Here is a 15,920-nt window from a genome sequence, read left to right on the forward strand (position 1 = left end):
ACTCTGAGGCCACCAAAAAGTTTGTCCCGAGAACCCCTGTAATGGCAGTTTCTGAAAACCCCAGACTTTACTGAGCCTGGACAGTCACGATTTAAACCCGGCTATGAGCAGAACCTGCACCTGGTTATGTTAGGCTGTGAGCCTCTCCTGGCACTGGATGCAGATAGTGACCATGCCTCGGCAAGCAGCTTTTGATACCAAAGGCCCCGGGGTTCTCTTTCTGCAGACCCCAGGACCAGGAGGGATGGTTGGAATCATTTTTAGATGGTGGGGAGAGTGCTCCTTTACCCCACGAACACAAGGGGTTCTCTTTTTTCACCTCTTCTATTTCAGTCTTGAACAACCCCCAGCTTGCAGGGGAGTGGGGGATAAACTCCCTCCCCTTAGTCCCTTGCTTCAAGATAGGGCTCTGGTTTTGATGTTGACCTGTGGTGCCCACTCAGCAAAACGTACTTACGGTAGCTTCATGCAGGGCTCAGGTTTTGTCCACAGAGAACCAGATGCTTCCTGTTTGGTTTATGGAGACTCATTATATCTAGTTCTGTGTCTTGTTCATTGGCCTTTTTAATCAGTCTCTTTATAACTTCAGAACAAACATTTCTTTGGAGCTGAAATTTAGCACAGTTGGCTTCCACCTGAGAGTGAATTATTTGCCTAGCACGGGGAAGGGCTGAGATTCTTTGAATTAGACACACACACAAACCTGCCCTTCCAAATTGCTGGGTGCTGCATACTTGTTTTTAAATTGCGCACTTTTTTGCTCTGCAGGAATCCCCCTAGGCTGGCCTGTTTCCATCCTCTCCTTCAGCACTGCCAGAGGAAAGTGTAAATGGTGCTGAGACAGATATTGCAACTACATGCTGTATCTATTTTTGGGAGGCCGTGGGGGGTGGGAGGTCATATTGTATTTTATGTTTAAAGTATGAACGCCTCAAAAATCATTATCTTGAGACAGGCCCATTCGTACCCCTTTGTACCAATACAGATGACAGGTATTTATGTGCTCCTGGTTCACTGTGGGGAGGTGCGTTTCCTGCAGAATCTGCAGTCACTAGTGGGTGATTAATGCAAAATCCCCCCATAGGTCACAATTTCAGGGAACTGTGCCTTTGACCTTCCCGCTGCCGGGGTCTGTTCTAGGAATGCCCGTTCAGGTCTAAGGCCTCTAGCCATTACCTCTCTTGGGGCAGGACTGGCTCCCTGCGACACAGCCTTGGTAGCCTGACCCCCTGGGGAATAGGAGAAGGGATGTGGGTCCCTGCCCTTAGAGAAATGAAGGCTAGAGGCCTCAGACCTGAATGGACATTCGTAGAGCTGACCACAGAAACGGTCAAAGGTGCAGTTGCCTCAGAACTGTGACAGGCTCCACAGAGGTGGTTGAGCCTCCCTTCCCAAGGAGGGGAATGGTCCATGCACAGATAGTCCTGGTGCCTAACTCTCAGCTACTCCAGTTTAAATCGAGAGTGATTCAGTTGAAGTCACTGAAGTTAGACAGGTGAGAAACACGTCTGAGAGGCAACTCGAGCCTAGTATCGTTTTAATGACGAATGCAAGGTTTCTCCCGGAGATGAATCTGGAAATGTGAGCTGCAAATGAATTTAAGTATGTTTTAAACTGACAGCCATATAGTTGTCATAAGTATATTAGATAATGGCCATTTGGGGCTATTTAGGATTGCAATAAGCAAACCTAGTGGTAACAAGATGTTTGAGTAGTACAGGAAAATGCATTTTACTTCTCTGGGTAGCCACTGTAGAGTCCTATGAGTGGTGAAAACCCATTATAATTCATGTGAAAAATCCCTCTTAGTAAACTAAAAGGTTTGGGGAAAAAGGCAAAATTGCCTTTGATACACTGACCGCATATTTGCCAAATATAAATTATCTCCCACCCCTCCAAAAGCCTTTGAATCATTGATTTATCTTTATGAAGTAGGGTTTTTGGAAAATTAATTAGAAGCAAATTTAAAATGTATAATTATTTAGAGGAATAGCAGTAATGTGGCTCATGAACATTTGTGCTGGAAAGAGTAAAATATGTCTGTTGTAGTATGATAATTGGGACTGGAGAAAGAGGGTCAGTTTTCAGGAGGGACTTAATTTGGTGAGCCAGCCGAGGTGCAGGACTGCAAGTTGGGGGCCAGGCTGCAGCCACTGGCAGCTCTTTCTTCATGCAGCATGGGCTTCTCTGCATACTCAGTATAGCTCTACAATTCTACCTGCCTGCTCGGAGCAGGGAGCTTGACCTTCGCTCTCCTGCTCCTGGGGGGCCCTAACCACTGGACTACAGCATCTTTCCTACTCTCTCGGGTTCAATCACTCATCATTTATCTACAATGGAACAGCTTCAACAGCAGAGCTTGTGGGAGCTCAACATCTGAATATCCCATAGTTCAGTAGTTATAGCATACAGAGGTGGGAGACCCCTGTTCAAATCCGCTCTCCTTTTCTGGCAGGAAGGGGGAAAATGAACCTGGCAGGCTGGGTTTTGTGAATTGCATTTTTAGGTACCTGCTTCTCCCTACTAATTGTATAGGGAACCTTGGCATCTAACTTGGCTTTGTGGGTCACAGCGTAGTTCCTATGATTTTCTAGGTGCCTAAAAGTTAAGCGCCATGACACTCAGCGTTGCAACATTTAAGTCCCTTTGTGGATTGCAACCTGGCTGCCTAAATATCTTTAAAAATCTGGTGCATAGCCTTGATTCTGGAACATGAACTGCACCAGCGGACACATGCAGAACCTCCTGAGACTCGGGGCAGGTGAGCAGAGAACCGGTGAAGTCAGCAGGACTCTGTTAGGTGCGGGGTGTACTTGCAGTCAGTCAGTTTGCAGACTTGTGTGCTAAAGGGGCCTATGGATTAGCACCTCCTACTTCATCCATTTAGGTTGCAATCCTGTAGCCACTGTATATCCTAGTCATCATAAGATCCAAATATGGACATAATTTAATAAGGCAAGTTTTTAAAAGCATTGCACGTTGGGGCACACTGGGTGCCGATCTCTTTTGAAAATCGTGTGGTTACTTAGATGTCTGCGTGGGAGCTGAGCTCTTTTGAAAATCTGACCCTGGTTGTGTGTGCTGAGAATTTGAAAATCTGGCTCCACATGACTGCAGTGGATTGGAAGAGGACATGGTCAGAGATCAGAGCAATTTATACTCCGCAGAAACATTTTTACAAGCATCTATGTGATTTAGGAGCCTAAATTGGAGTGAAAGTCAGTAGTACTTAGGGCCTGTCCACATGGGGAAATAGATGTTGCAAAATAGTTTCTGCGTGGACACGTTTATTCCACACGAGAACCTTTGTGCAGTTTAGATTAATCCATTTTGTAAGTAGATTCATCCATTAAGCTCATCTGTACAAAGGCACTCTTTAGTGCGGAGTAAGATTGTCCACACAAGATCTATTCCGCAATAGTTTTTGAAATATAATCTAAGTGTATGTCTTCACTACCAGCGGCAGTGCTGTAACATGGCTGTGTAGTCGTGGCACCAGCACTGGGAAAGAGCTTTCCCAGTGCTGTAAAAAAACCCTGCCCCCATGAGGGGAGTAGCTGCCAGCGCTGGTGCACTGTCTGTCTACGCTGCTACTTTCCAGCGCTGAAACTTGCATCGCTCCGGGGTGTGTTTTTTCACCCCCCTGAACGAGAAAGTTTCAGCGCTGGAAATTGGCAGTGTAGACAAGGCCCAAAGGTATGCATTTAAAGTGCAATAGCTTCCCCCTGTAGACAAGTCTAAGTCACTCAGGTGGATTTGAAAATGTTACCCTAACTACATACTCTAAGCAGGAGTTTTGGTTGCATTAAAAAAAAGCAGGACCATTAATTTTGTAGAGTGATAGATTTCCAAAACTCTCTCTGGTTTGTATCTCAAAGAAACAGTGGGACTTCCCCTCTATTAAAGGTCTCTTTATATTTGCTTTGTCCTAGTTAAATGTCTGAAATATTTAGATCTTATCTAAATGTGGCAGGTAAAGTTTCTCCGGGGTAGTGACAATATGTAATATTTGCAGTCATTAGAGAGGACTGGATTTCCCCCACCCTTTTACTACATTTGAAATGGTAAAATTACGGGTAGATTTGCCAATGTGGCAAATACTTAGGGTCAAATGCTGTTCTGAGTTCAGTGGTGCAAATCAAGACTGCCTGCTCTGGCCTTACTCTGCATTTCCACCGGGTACAAATGAGATCAGAACCTGGCCTCGCCTCTCTGTAATCATTCACATACATTTGCCATCATCAGTTCACACTAATTTTGTGCCAGATTTACAAGACTAACCAGTTGCTAAACATGATTCAGATGATATCAGGCCTTAACAAAACCAGCTTGATTGAGAGAAACATGATGAGGGAAAGCAATGTCATGCTAATTACCCCAGGTAGGATTTGAGACTCAACGTTAATGAGAGATAATAGTCAATAATTTGAGCATAGTTTTTGATCGGTTCCTGTCTTTAGAATAGCAAACTTTGTTATTTAGACTGTGCTGCATTTAGACTGTTAAACTGCTTTAATTAGCTATTCTGTACTTTTCATTTTTAGGGCACGAAGATTTCAGAGGTTCTTAAAGGGAATCTGTGCGCAAGATGTGTTCCACTTTGCCTTAAAAAAAAAAAAAATCCAAACACCTTGTTTTTCTTTCAAAGCTGTTATTTACCCTGCCCAACAGATAACAGGAGTCGTCTCAAAGTAAGAGCTACAAAAACTGTAGCTGGCCAGTAAAATATTTATTAAAAGAATCAGACACATTGAGAATGCAGTGACTAGTTATATTCTGTACTTCATGGACTGAACTGATGGATGGATGGCCTACCCTCTTATGTATGCAGTACTTTAAATTCTAGTGGCATAAAGAGTTCTACATGTTATCTGTGTTTTCTAACAAGTGCATTATGTAGAAGGGAACATCTTTTCAGCCAGAAGATTATCTTCAAACCACGTGCAATATAATAATGAGACCGAACAAAGCCAGGAAAAAGCAGAATGGGGTGGAAAGTCATTTGGACCTTATTTCAGCCTTTAAAAAAACAAAAACAAAACCCCACATACTCATGAAAGATTAAACAACCAGACCGGAAATGTTAAACAGAGCAGCTAATAAACAATCCAAATATTTTGTTTGTAACAATTCAACTGCTCATGCTGTTTTATTTCAAATGACTATCACAGGCTGCGTCCAGCCACGAGAAATGAATGAGTCATGTTCTATTTTTCTGTGAAATGTTGGTTATAACTAGGTATGTTCTGTACCAAAGGAATTCCAGTTTACTCTAGCCCTAATTACTCTAGGAGAAAACATCATCCACGGACGCCGAAGAGGAAGGTGTTGAAGTGTCAGCTAACAAGTTGAGCCTGGCTTTATAAAGCAATTCCGTTTAAAAGAAAACTGAAGTGTCCAGGCAGATAGCTATGGGAACTATGCGTGACTAATAGGGACTCTAGCATCACCATAATTCACTCCTCATTTCACAGACGTCAATACTCCCTTTTCTACAGTATGTTGAACTTTATCAGGAGTGCATATTATAGTATTGGTTTAGAATACTATAATAAAAAAGGAGTCCGTTATTCATTTAACAATTGCTGTTTTATTTTACATTTGTTTGTTATTTTCCCACTGACATCCAATGCACGGGGTTAAAGAGAGAAGCAGCAAATCCGCTGATAAAGCGGATCCTCTCGCGTTTGGAGTGATGTCTAGGAGACACTGCCAATGACAATGATGTCAGCTAGTAGGTGAGCAATTGCAAAGGGAAGGAGAGTGCATCACAAAGAATCCGTTGTTCATTTACTGACCATTATGATACTTGGTTGTTTTTGCTAGTAACACTAGTGTATTAAATAAGGCCCAGATTTTAGCATATGGCCGAGGAGCCTACAACATCAACCGGGGAATGGGTGTGAAAAGATAGTGTAAAGCTCACCTTTACACTCCTGCCCCATCCCAGGCTGCCGGTACTCTAGTCGGTCCCGTGGTAGAAGTTATGTTGGCTGCAAAGGCCTTAGGGTACATCTACACAGCAAACAAACATCATTGGCTGGCCTGGATAAGCTGACTCAGGCTTCCAGGGCTCTGGCTACAAAACCACTGTGTAAATGTTTGGGCAAAATAGCAGCTAGGGATTGAGGAATGCAGGGAAGTCCTGAGAACACCTCCCACACCACTGGCAGCAGGAAGCGGGGTGGCCTAGGTGCTGTTGACTGACTCTGTGCCACCAGAGTATCCCCTACACTGGTTACACCAGCACCGGCTCTTGTGTCAGCAGCAGCACACCACAGCTGAGACGCTTGTCCAAACCCTGCTCAGGGACATGGGACTTCAGTACAGCATCCTCTGCTCTGAAATCTTTGCTTGGAAGTGTGGGAAGATGCCATGTTGGGGTATGAATCTTAAGGTGTGCAGATCAGTGAGGTACAAGTGTAATCACTGCTTGATGGGAAAACTAGCAATAGGCTTTCCCCTTCTCCCCCACTAATATATATAGCGCCCAGCTGCATTCTAAGCAAATGATTCGTCTCCCCGTCCAGAAACGTAGCCACCTGGGAGATCAGATGCGTGGGTGTGAGGTGCGCTAGCTAATCTGCTGTGCCTATGTTTTTCCTAGGACAGTACAGCAAAATAGCAGTTCTCTGTACTTTCAATGATAGGACTTAAGCAAAGCCAAACTGCGAAGAGGCAGCCAAGCCCCAGTGCGTGGCTCTAAAAGGCTCTCTCCTGCCCACATTTTGTTTTTGGACATTCATACTCCTGCATCGCTCCATCTGACGCTCTGCCTACATCCGCTCAAAGCTGTACCAAACACTGACAAGTATTTTGCACGAGGAGAAGGGTTATGACTGCAATGGGTTTAGAGTCTTGTACAAAAGCAAATATAGATAGGGCCTGAGCCAAAGCCTATTGAAGCCGATGGGCTTCGGATGAGGCTCTGCATGGTATTACTTAAAAAAAAAAAGTGCATTGTTTATTTTTAACCACATCACGGCAGCTGTTTTCGCAGAGGCTGCTTGTCAACCCAGACTGGACTGGCTGAGACGGAGTTGGTTCTGTCTGCTGTGCAGGATGCAGAAGCAACAGCAGAGCCACCAACACGTGAAGAAGAAATAGCATGAGCAGAGGCATTGAAAACACGAGGAGTGGAGACTTTCTGTGGGGGCCGTTATTCTCTTTTGGGTCAGTATTCCAAGAGCATTTGCAATGTATATACAATACAGGAAACAGAGTAAAGACCATTGTCTATTGTACAGTTGGCTAGAACATGTGTCTTTCCCAGCTTTGTAACTAATGGTAAAGTGTGCTTGGAGCGGAAGCCTACATATACTGTATGTTCACTTGCATTTCAAACCAGGATACCAGGCAATCAGACCATGTTGAACATCCCTGGGCCAGAGAAATGCTTCCAAATGGGACTCTAAGTCAGGAAAAACATTTTTAAAAAATAAACATCCTCCCCCCCCCTCCCCCCCGGCTCTAGAAATCAAAAAATTTCTGTAGAGAGTTTTTGGGGCTATGAAGTCAACCGATTGACCTGTTTCACTTTGCACTAGAGCTACGAAGAGGAATCAAACTAAAGTTAATTTCTTCAAAACCTTGGGTTTGGGCTGGATCGACAGGGGCCTGTTTGTAGTTCACAATTGCCACCCTGGTCTGATTGTGAGGCCTGGCTGGTGTAAGATCCTCCTAATGCTCAATTTATAAAATTAGCAGTTGGGGGCAGGGAATAACTTCCTTGAAGGGACACTGCTAAGTTTGTTTAGGCCTCAAAACTTATCTACCTGAAAATTGTCCATGCCTTTAAAAACAAAAAACAAACAAACACAGAAACAAACCTTGCTGCCCCCCCCAAATTCTTTTCTTGAATTCTTCTCTTCCCTCCCCCAAACTAAAGAAACATTTCTGCTAGTGTCAGCAGACCAGAGGCCACAGGGCTGAATGCCCATATACTGTGACCATCATTCAGTAAGGCAGGTCTTCTGGTTCCTGAAAACAGTGGTAACTGGAGCTGGGAGCCTGCATAAGGGGGAACTTGGCAGAGAGTTTGTTCAGTGCACATGGCCCATTAGGGGTGTGAAGGAGAGAGAAGGCTCAGAGAATGAGCAGAACCCTTGATCATTGGTGGCTGAGTGGGCTTCTCCAAGTGAAATTTTCCTGTTTTGTAGATTAAGATAGAGCCCTGGGGTTGAGGGGTCAGGACTTTGGATTGAGCTAGAAGCCTGGTGGTAGCAATGGAAGGGAAGAGGTGGCTGAACAGGAAGGGACCGTTTCTTGGGTATAAAGCCAGGACGTATAAGATGGAAAGGGAAGGAGGAAGCGTTTAGGAAACTTGTGGAGTTGCTGGCACCAGTTCAAAGTCAGAATGGCAGGATGTTAGAACCCCCATTGCCTTTGTACAAGTTGCTCCACAAAGCAGAAGGGAGTGGAGTCCCCAGGCCCTCGGGTTGTGTAAGGAGAAGAGAATGAGTGTGCTGAGGGTCCAGGCATCACACAGCCACACTGAGGTCACCACGCTGGTCCATGCGAGTCAGGCAAACACACCAGGCCCAGACCTCCTCTCACTCACACGACCTTTACCCCAGGGCTACTCCACTGGGTTTAATGGAACCGCTCCTGAGTCACACCTGCATGAGAGCAGTCAGGCTGAACCCTGCATTTTCCCCCCGATTCACAAGAGAAGGGGTGTGGTGTATAAATGAAGGGTGCCAAACTGAACCCTTTTCAGTTTTTTAAAAACACTTTTGGGGTCAATTAAGAGCTCAGTCCTGAACCCACTTGACCGCTATTAATTTTAATAGGAGTTAGAGCCCTTAGCACCTTTTACAGGTATGTGAAAACAGCTCACGGAGGGAGAGTTTCAAAAGCACCCGAGTGATTTAGGAGCACAAGTCCCATTGACTTTCAGCATAACGTGTGCTCCCAAATCTCTTAGCGGCTTTTGGGGGGGGCGGAAAAAAAAAACACTCTCCCTCTAGAGACTGAAGTCCTGCTTGTCCACAGACCAGCACGGCCTAGAGGTGAAAGGTTCTGTTTTCCATTACCAATCCCCAGAGGCACCCAATCCCGGAAACTCTGCTTTACGGATTGAGGCCTGGCAAAGTAACACAGATAAGTACATTTAAAAAATAAAAAGACATTGGGCCAGATCCTCAGCAAATTTAACTTCACTGAAGCTGGGCTGATTTACACCAGGTGAGGTTCTGGCCCTTAAACTAAGCCCATCTCCCTTTAACTTGCTCTGTATATTTTTTCTTCAGATCTGTAGATTCCCACTGGCCTTCTCTCAAGGCCAGCTCCCTCCTATCAGAGCTATTTGTGCATCAGCTTCCTGACCTCAATGAGTCCTTACAGGGTTGAAAACAAAGCCGAGTTATGTGGCCCGAGCCTGGTACAGAACACTCCTACAGAGTGTCTCACTTGCCATGAAGAATCACAGGATTCTCTGCTTCATGTGTGTAGGACGTTTGAGACTGAAAGGATGTAGCTTCTGTGCACAGTGGGCGGGATTCTCAGAAAGGCCTAAGTTACTTGGTGGCTAACACCTCATTGAAAAAAAAAATCAGTTGTCGAAGGATTAAGGCTGGAGATTTTTCAAAGGGGCCTAAGTGAGCTAGGCACCCAAACCCCATTGAAATTCAGCGAGAGCTAGATGCCTAACTCCCTTAGGCTGCCAAAAGGCAACAGTAAGAGGAAATACTTCAAAGCACCTGCCATAATTTGACCAAAAGGATTTGTGTCCAACACAGAGACGGTCTTACTCTGCACCCGGCCAACATTCAAATCAAAGGAGCGGAGGTATGGGGGGGGGGCAGATTCTGATCTCATTTCCACCAGCATAAACTAGAGCAAGTCCACTGTCTTCAGTGGATCTGCTTCTGATGTAGCTGAGATCAGAGTCAAGGGCCCCTGGCTCTTGATTTGGTGTAATTGACAGTCTCGCTCTCAAATATTAAGTATATGTGCTAAAATGTTCGTTTACAGTGTTTCCTGCTGCTTAATATGCGTGTGGGGTTGGACTCTTGAGTCTCAAAATGAGATGAGCAAAGGCTTCGGCAGGTTTGAAGTGAGCCTAAAGGCACTTGTAACTAGCTCAGAAAGCACTTTTCCACCCCCGTGAACATCCAGGAATCGATTGGATTGCAAAACAAGCTGAGTACCAGTCTAGAGTCTGATCCAGCACCTCTCAAGTCATGTGGGTAGCCCTTGCTCACAGCAATAATCCTACTGACTTCAGTAAGATTACTTACATGAGTAAGGAGACAGATTGGAGCCACACATTGGCAGCAGGAAAAATTAATTTCCTAGAGTGCATCTCATCACCAACCTTGGGAAGCTCTGTGGCTACCAGTCCCAAAGGGGTTAAATGAGTCTTAAAGGGGTTCTTTTGGAACATTGGAAAGTATTCCTTAAAAGACAGAGAGGAAATCCATTTTTAATGGACTTGTACTTGTTTTTATTTTTCAGTGGTGTTACTGGGTAATTTTTATCTGGTGTGTATGTGTAACATTATACCTCATGCATTTGCAGTAGCAGCCCATTTTGTGGAAGTGTCTCTCTGGTATGGTTTGAAGTGCATATTTTGACTTGCAAGGTGATTAAAAACGAGACTCGCTTTGCCTGTCGCGTTTGGGTTTGTTGAGTGAGAACGTTCCATCAAAAACGTTCCATTCCAAGAACAAATCGCAATCCCATGTGTTTAATGCCGTGATGGTCTCTGTCAAGTAGCAAATTCACCTAGTGACAGACATCAACAGCTGATAAAAACTTGCCAAATTTCATACTATTTTCATTACTGTACATAGAGTTAACAATGAAACTGACATTCGGTAAATGTTTTCAAGGTGTGTTCTATGATGTTTCGTTGGGTTGTGTTACAAGCTAGTTGTCGGTGTGCTTTTCTAACTCATCAAGACGACTTGATACTCTTAACTCTTCAGTGCAATGTACTACTTGGATAATGCTGACTATAGCGTTGTGCATTTTAGGAGAATACATCATTTGGAAGACAAAGGCTGTATTGCATTTCGCAAGTGAAGGCAAAGTAAAAGTGCACCCAGTCACGCCTTCTAAAGGCAATTTAATTGTGGTTGATATCTGCAAAAGAGCAGGAAAATGGAGCATCTTCATTCTCACAATCTGATGCAGGCTACTCATCTTTAGTCATAGCCTTTCAAAACCACACACTGGGAGATGCTGGAAGCCTATGCATTATATGTGATCTTTAGAAATTGGGCACCATGCAGTTCTCCTTTGAACCCAACACAACTGTTGTCTTCTTGGAGTTTAAGGCCAGAAGGGACCATCAGATTATCTAGTCTGACTTCCTATACATCACAGGCCACCAACACCCCCCAGCACCCACACACTAAACTCAACAACCAACATTAGACCAAGGTATCACAGCCCATAGTAGTCTAGATTATTAATAAACGTAGGGTCCAATCCTCCAGCCCTGAGCTATGGACTTCAATAAGGCTGCTCATCTGAGTACAGGAACAATCTTGCTGCCCTATATTGGTTGGTATGGGGTGTGAGCCTTTCTTCTCCAATAGGCAACATGAAAGCATTGAGAGGCAGTGTCACTGGGGGGGGGGGGGGGCGCTTAGAGTCAGGACTCCTGGGTTCCATTCCCTGCCTCATCAGCAATTCACTTTTGGCCTGGTCCTGTTTCCACTTATGCCAACAATCAAGCTCCCATTGACTTTAATGACACAGAATTAAGCCCTTTGGAAAAGAGCTAAATTCCTCATATATACTCAGAGGTATAATACTTTACAAATGTTAATTAAAACTTAACATAAAGCTCATTAATATCCTTGGAGAAAAAAATGTTCTGTGTACAAAAGAGTCAATATTTACAGTCTAGATTTTACATTGAAATCAATATCTTTCTTCTAAAATTGAGAAACTTCACAGGAAGTCAAACTCTCCCCCCCCCCCCCCCCCCCCCCCAAAAATTTTTTGAAGCCAACACATTCTGGACCTTCTACTTCTGCTGTCTTCACTGCAGTAGTACATTTATCCAGAACGAGGTCCCTATAGCTTAGAAGATTAGAGCAGTGACCCTAGGTGAATTACCCTTTAAATCTGATGTTCTGACCTGCCAGCCTTTGATACAGGTGAAGAAGGGAATGTACAATTTGTCATGGTTATTTCTCTCCCCTCCCCTCTTAGAGAAACACAGTTGTGTGACTTAAAAAAAAATAATCAACCCAAAACCATTTTATCCGCTTTGGCAGATTATGTTTATGCGATACCTGCTTACAGTAACATTTTCAAGCTTATGCTCCTAAAGTTGGGGATCAGGTACATAAGGAGGCTATTGCAAAATAAGCTAGAGTATGAATTTAAAGTGCTCTATTCTGCACTAGCTCCCCATGCAGGGATGGCATGGTATTTACCAGAGGGGGTTTTTACCAGGCAACCTCATGGGGTTTACTGCTGCAAGCAAAAAATCAGTCCCAGTTCAAGGTATTTTCTATTTTAAAAATGGTTTCATTAATGCACACCACATTACACTTAATTTGAATGTGCAACTAAAACTGTGGTTCCGTAAGCCAGTAGGTTTGGAGATTTGATTTGTACAACCCTAACAAAGTAAAACTGCAGGAGGTATAATATTCATAGATGTATTCTAGTACTGAACATTGGAATGTCTGCATACGTTTTGGTTGGAATTTTCTCAAGGAAGTTATACGTGTCATGACATATTTCAGTTTTCAGTATTATCTAAATATTATGTGTACAGAAAACTCATCAAGTTGCTAAACATTTCAGTAATTTGCATTAGTATATTCTAATACTAATGTTATTTTTCCCAGTTTAAGCCAGCAGGTACAGTGTCCGGTCCTAAACTACTGTTTCCCCAGGAAACTGCCATCGCTGTCCCCATGTGCACACTCTTATTCTGCACCAAGGCTACATCTGCTCTGCTACCAGGGTGTCATTTGCAGCTCATGCGGACATACCCAAGCAGGCTTTAATCCAGCTAGTTTGCTACAAGTAGTGAGGGGATGGCATCAGTGTCAGGGCTGCATGCACCTGTCTGGCCCCCTTGGGTATATGCTTGCATTTCTAGCCTGTACTGAAGCCCACGCTGCTGTGTCCCCATTGCTGCTGGTCATGGGGTAGCTAGATTAAAACTAAGTGAGGATACATCTACATGAGCTGCAAATGATCCACCCCCCCTCATTGCAGCGTAGATTTATTTTAAGAGCATGGATTAAGCTAAGCCCCACAAAGGCACTTTTAGGGCAGAATAAGAAAATCCACATGGAGAGCTAGTGCACAATACCTATTCCAAGCTTCTCTCCCCTCCACCCCCCTCCGTATACAAGCCCTTAGGCTCCTACGATCATATTTAGATACTGAAATGAAAGTGACCTGATTTTCAGCAGTGCCGGGCACCTGATTCTCCCATTTTCCACAAAGGGATTTTGGGGGGAAAAAACAAAAATACAAACAAAAACACACAGGCCACTTTTATTTAGGTGCCCATGTTTGAAAAATTATGGCCTAACTGATTTGCCCAAGCTCGAAGACTTGGCATAAGAGCCAGGTTAGAACCCTGGGCTCCTAACTCCCAGTTTCATGGTCTAATCCCTAGCCCACACTGAGTTCTCTGATAGAAGCACATACTTGTCCTTTGCAATCCAGCATAAGAATTGCTAGCCCAGTCTCTCATTCTTCCTGCTATTATTGATGTCACCTCAACACTTAGAGAACACCTTACGCTGTTCCCTACCTGTGTTAGAGCTGCATTAAAGGCAATTCTTATCTCACAGTATGGTGGACACAGAGTATTTTACTGGTATATAGAGCTTTTAGGCTAAAGCAAAAGCACAACAAAATGGTAACAATCCCCATGGCCGAGCCTCCAAAAAGCAACCACTTTGAACGATCCATCTAAAGGGGGAGAGTCTCACCCTCCAACTCCAACCCATTTCTGCTAGACGAAAGGCTGGACAAGCCTCTGTTCTGACTGGGAGGTGGGGGAAGGAAATTCCTCCAGTGCAGGAATTGTGGAAGGCAACCATAAAGCTACCTTGTGAGGAACCCCTTGCAAACCCAAACATCTGGGACTATATAAATTACGTTGCAGCCACAAGGCAGCCCAGGTTCAGCAGGGCATAAAGGTGGCTTAAAAGTGGTCTCCCTCAGACTGCAAGTTGTGTGCTGCACCTCTTAGACCCACAGCACAGAATCTCACCCAGAGTTTCTAGGACAACTTGTTTGGACTCTTGCTTTAAGACCACCTTGTTTTAGGTGGCCAGTTATCAATGACAACTCAAGTCCACTGTATCCATAGAGAATGGGCTACAAAATGGTGTTGACAACATCCAACATGCTTCACAATAAAAATCTGATTTACTACTCATTCCAGAGAGCTAGGTTCAAATCGTAGATGAGTGGGCCACTCTGGCATTGTGTAATAGTACCTTACTCCTTGTGTAGTCCACTGTAATAGTGGGGACTATGCACTCAGTAAGGTACTACTCAGTGAGAGGAAGGTGGCAGAATCTGGCCTTAATTGTTGAGGGTGAGATTTTTCGGAAAAGCATCTGAGTGAATTAGTTAGAGCTCAGATCCTCAAAAGATATTTAGGGGTTTAACTCTCGTTGACACCTAAATACCTTTGAGGATCTGGGCCTAAGTGTTCAACTCTTTTCAATGGACAGAAGGTATCTAACTCACGTGCTTTTGAAAATTCCACTTAGAGAACTTTGCAATAAGATGTTGCATGTCTGAGACTGAAACCCAGCAAGGAAATACTAAGCCACCAACTTCCACCACTGAAATAGTTAAGTTCTCGCTTTCCTTCATCATACAGGACATTTCCATTTTGTTCTCCTATGACTAAAAACGACCGGATATATTTTTGCCTTTGCTTTCCCTAGCTAGACCTAATAGCTCTGTGATATACACACACTGAGTAGTACTGCAACATGTTTCTATCTGTATCAGAACACATCTGGATGCATTTCAGCAGAACTTTCAAGCTTGTCTTGAAGTACTGCCTTTTGAAATTCTGTAGTTAAGACAGATAAAACCAAACATGCGTCTCTTTAAAAAAATCATTCATGAATAGGTGCCACGAGAAGAATGTAATTCAAAACCTGGTCTTTTGTTTCAGGTTGTTGTTGTTTTTTAATTCCAGTTTTGAAAGTAAGTCATGTTAAAGTTGTTCCTTTGATACCAAACTAAACCAAGCTGTTACATACTATGTTCTAAAATGTAAATGCCATTGTAGTATGGGGCCTTGTGTTAAGTTACCAGTAAACACAAGTGATTTTTTTGGTTGTGTGATTTTTTTACCTAATGTTGAATTTATTTTTTTAATGTTTTGCATTAGAACTTACAAATATTAAATTATTTCATATGCAAAGTTCAATAAAATGTCTAAAACATGTACCCTGTTGACTCACTGTCTCTCATGACCAACTTTGCTGAAAAGACATGTGACGGTTGCGGGAGGAGGCAGAACAGCATGGTTACAATCCATGATATAAGCATCAAATTTGAAATACCTAGTCTCCTGGAAACAGATATTTACATCCCCTGGACTGACTCAGTTTATTTATGTCTGAAGGATGAGAAGCTGAGAACCTCGAAGTTCATTGGGGTCATGTTTGCCCCTATACAGAGAGGCCTAAGCATCATTTGAGTCCCACTTAAGCCCTCCGGGGCAGATTTTTGAGAGCACTCCACTCTCTTTAAGCACTTAAATAAGTGGCAAGATCTTCAGGAGAGTGCCCCACAATGGGTGCATGCTGGAATCTGAGCGCTTCTGAAAATCTGGTCAATTAGTGTCCCAACAGGAGCTGTTGGGTGCTGAGCACTTCTGAAAAATCTGGTGCTTATTTAAGTGCCTAAATTGGAGCGGAGCCATTCTGAAAACCTAGCACTGAATGTGGGTGTTGAGCCTT

General features: G+C 43.8%; 1 protein-coding gene across 2 annotated transcripts in view; it reads left to right on the forward strand.

Annotated features, from left to right (window-relative positions):
- LOC117875929 (potassium voltage-gated channel subfamily A member 3-like) overlaps nucleotides 1-15,382 on the forward strand; it is a 32,697-nt gene extending 17,315 nt beyond the window's left edge. For both annotated transcript variants that reach the window (XM_034767531.1, XM_034767530.1), the window contains one exon: nucleotides 4,545-15,382. The gene's annotated coding sequence lies outside the window, so the exon portion shown is untranslated. The remainder of the gene's footprint in view (nucleotides 1-4,544) is intronic.
- The last annotated feature ends 538 nt before the right edge of the window (nucleotides 15,383-15,920 follow it).

The sequence above is a fragment of the Trachemys scripta genome, chromosome 4 (genome assembly GCF_013100865.1).
Source record: "Trachemys scripta elegans isolate TJP31775 chromosome 4, CAS_Tse_1.0, whole genome shotgun sequence".
Taxonomy (NCBI): Eukaryota; Metazoa; Chordata; order Testudines; family Emydidae; genus Trachemys; species Trachemys scripta.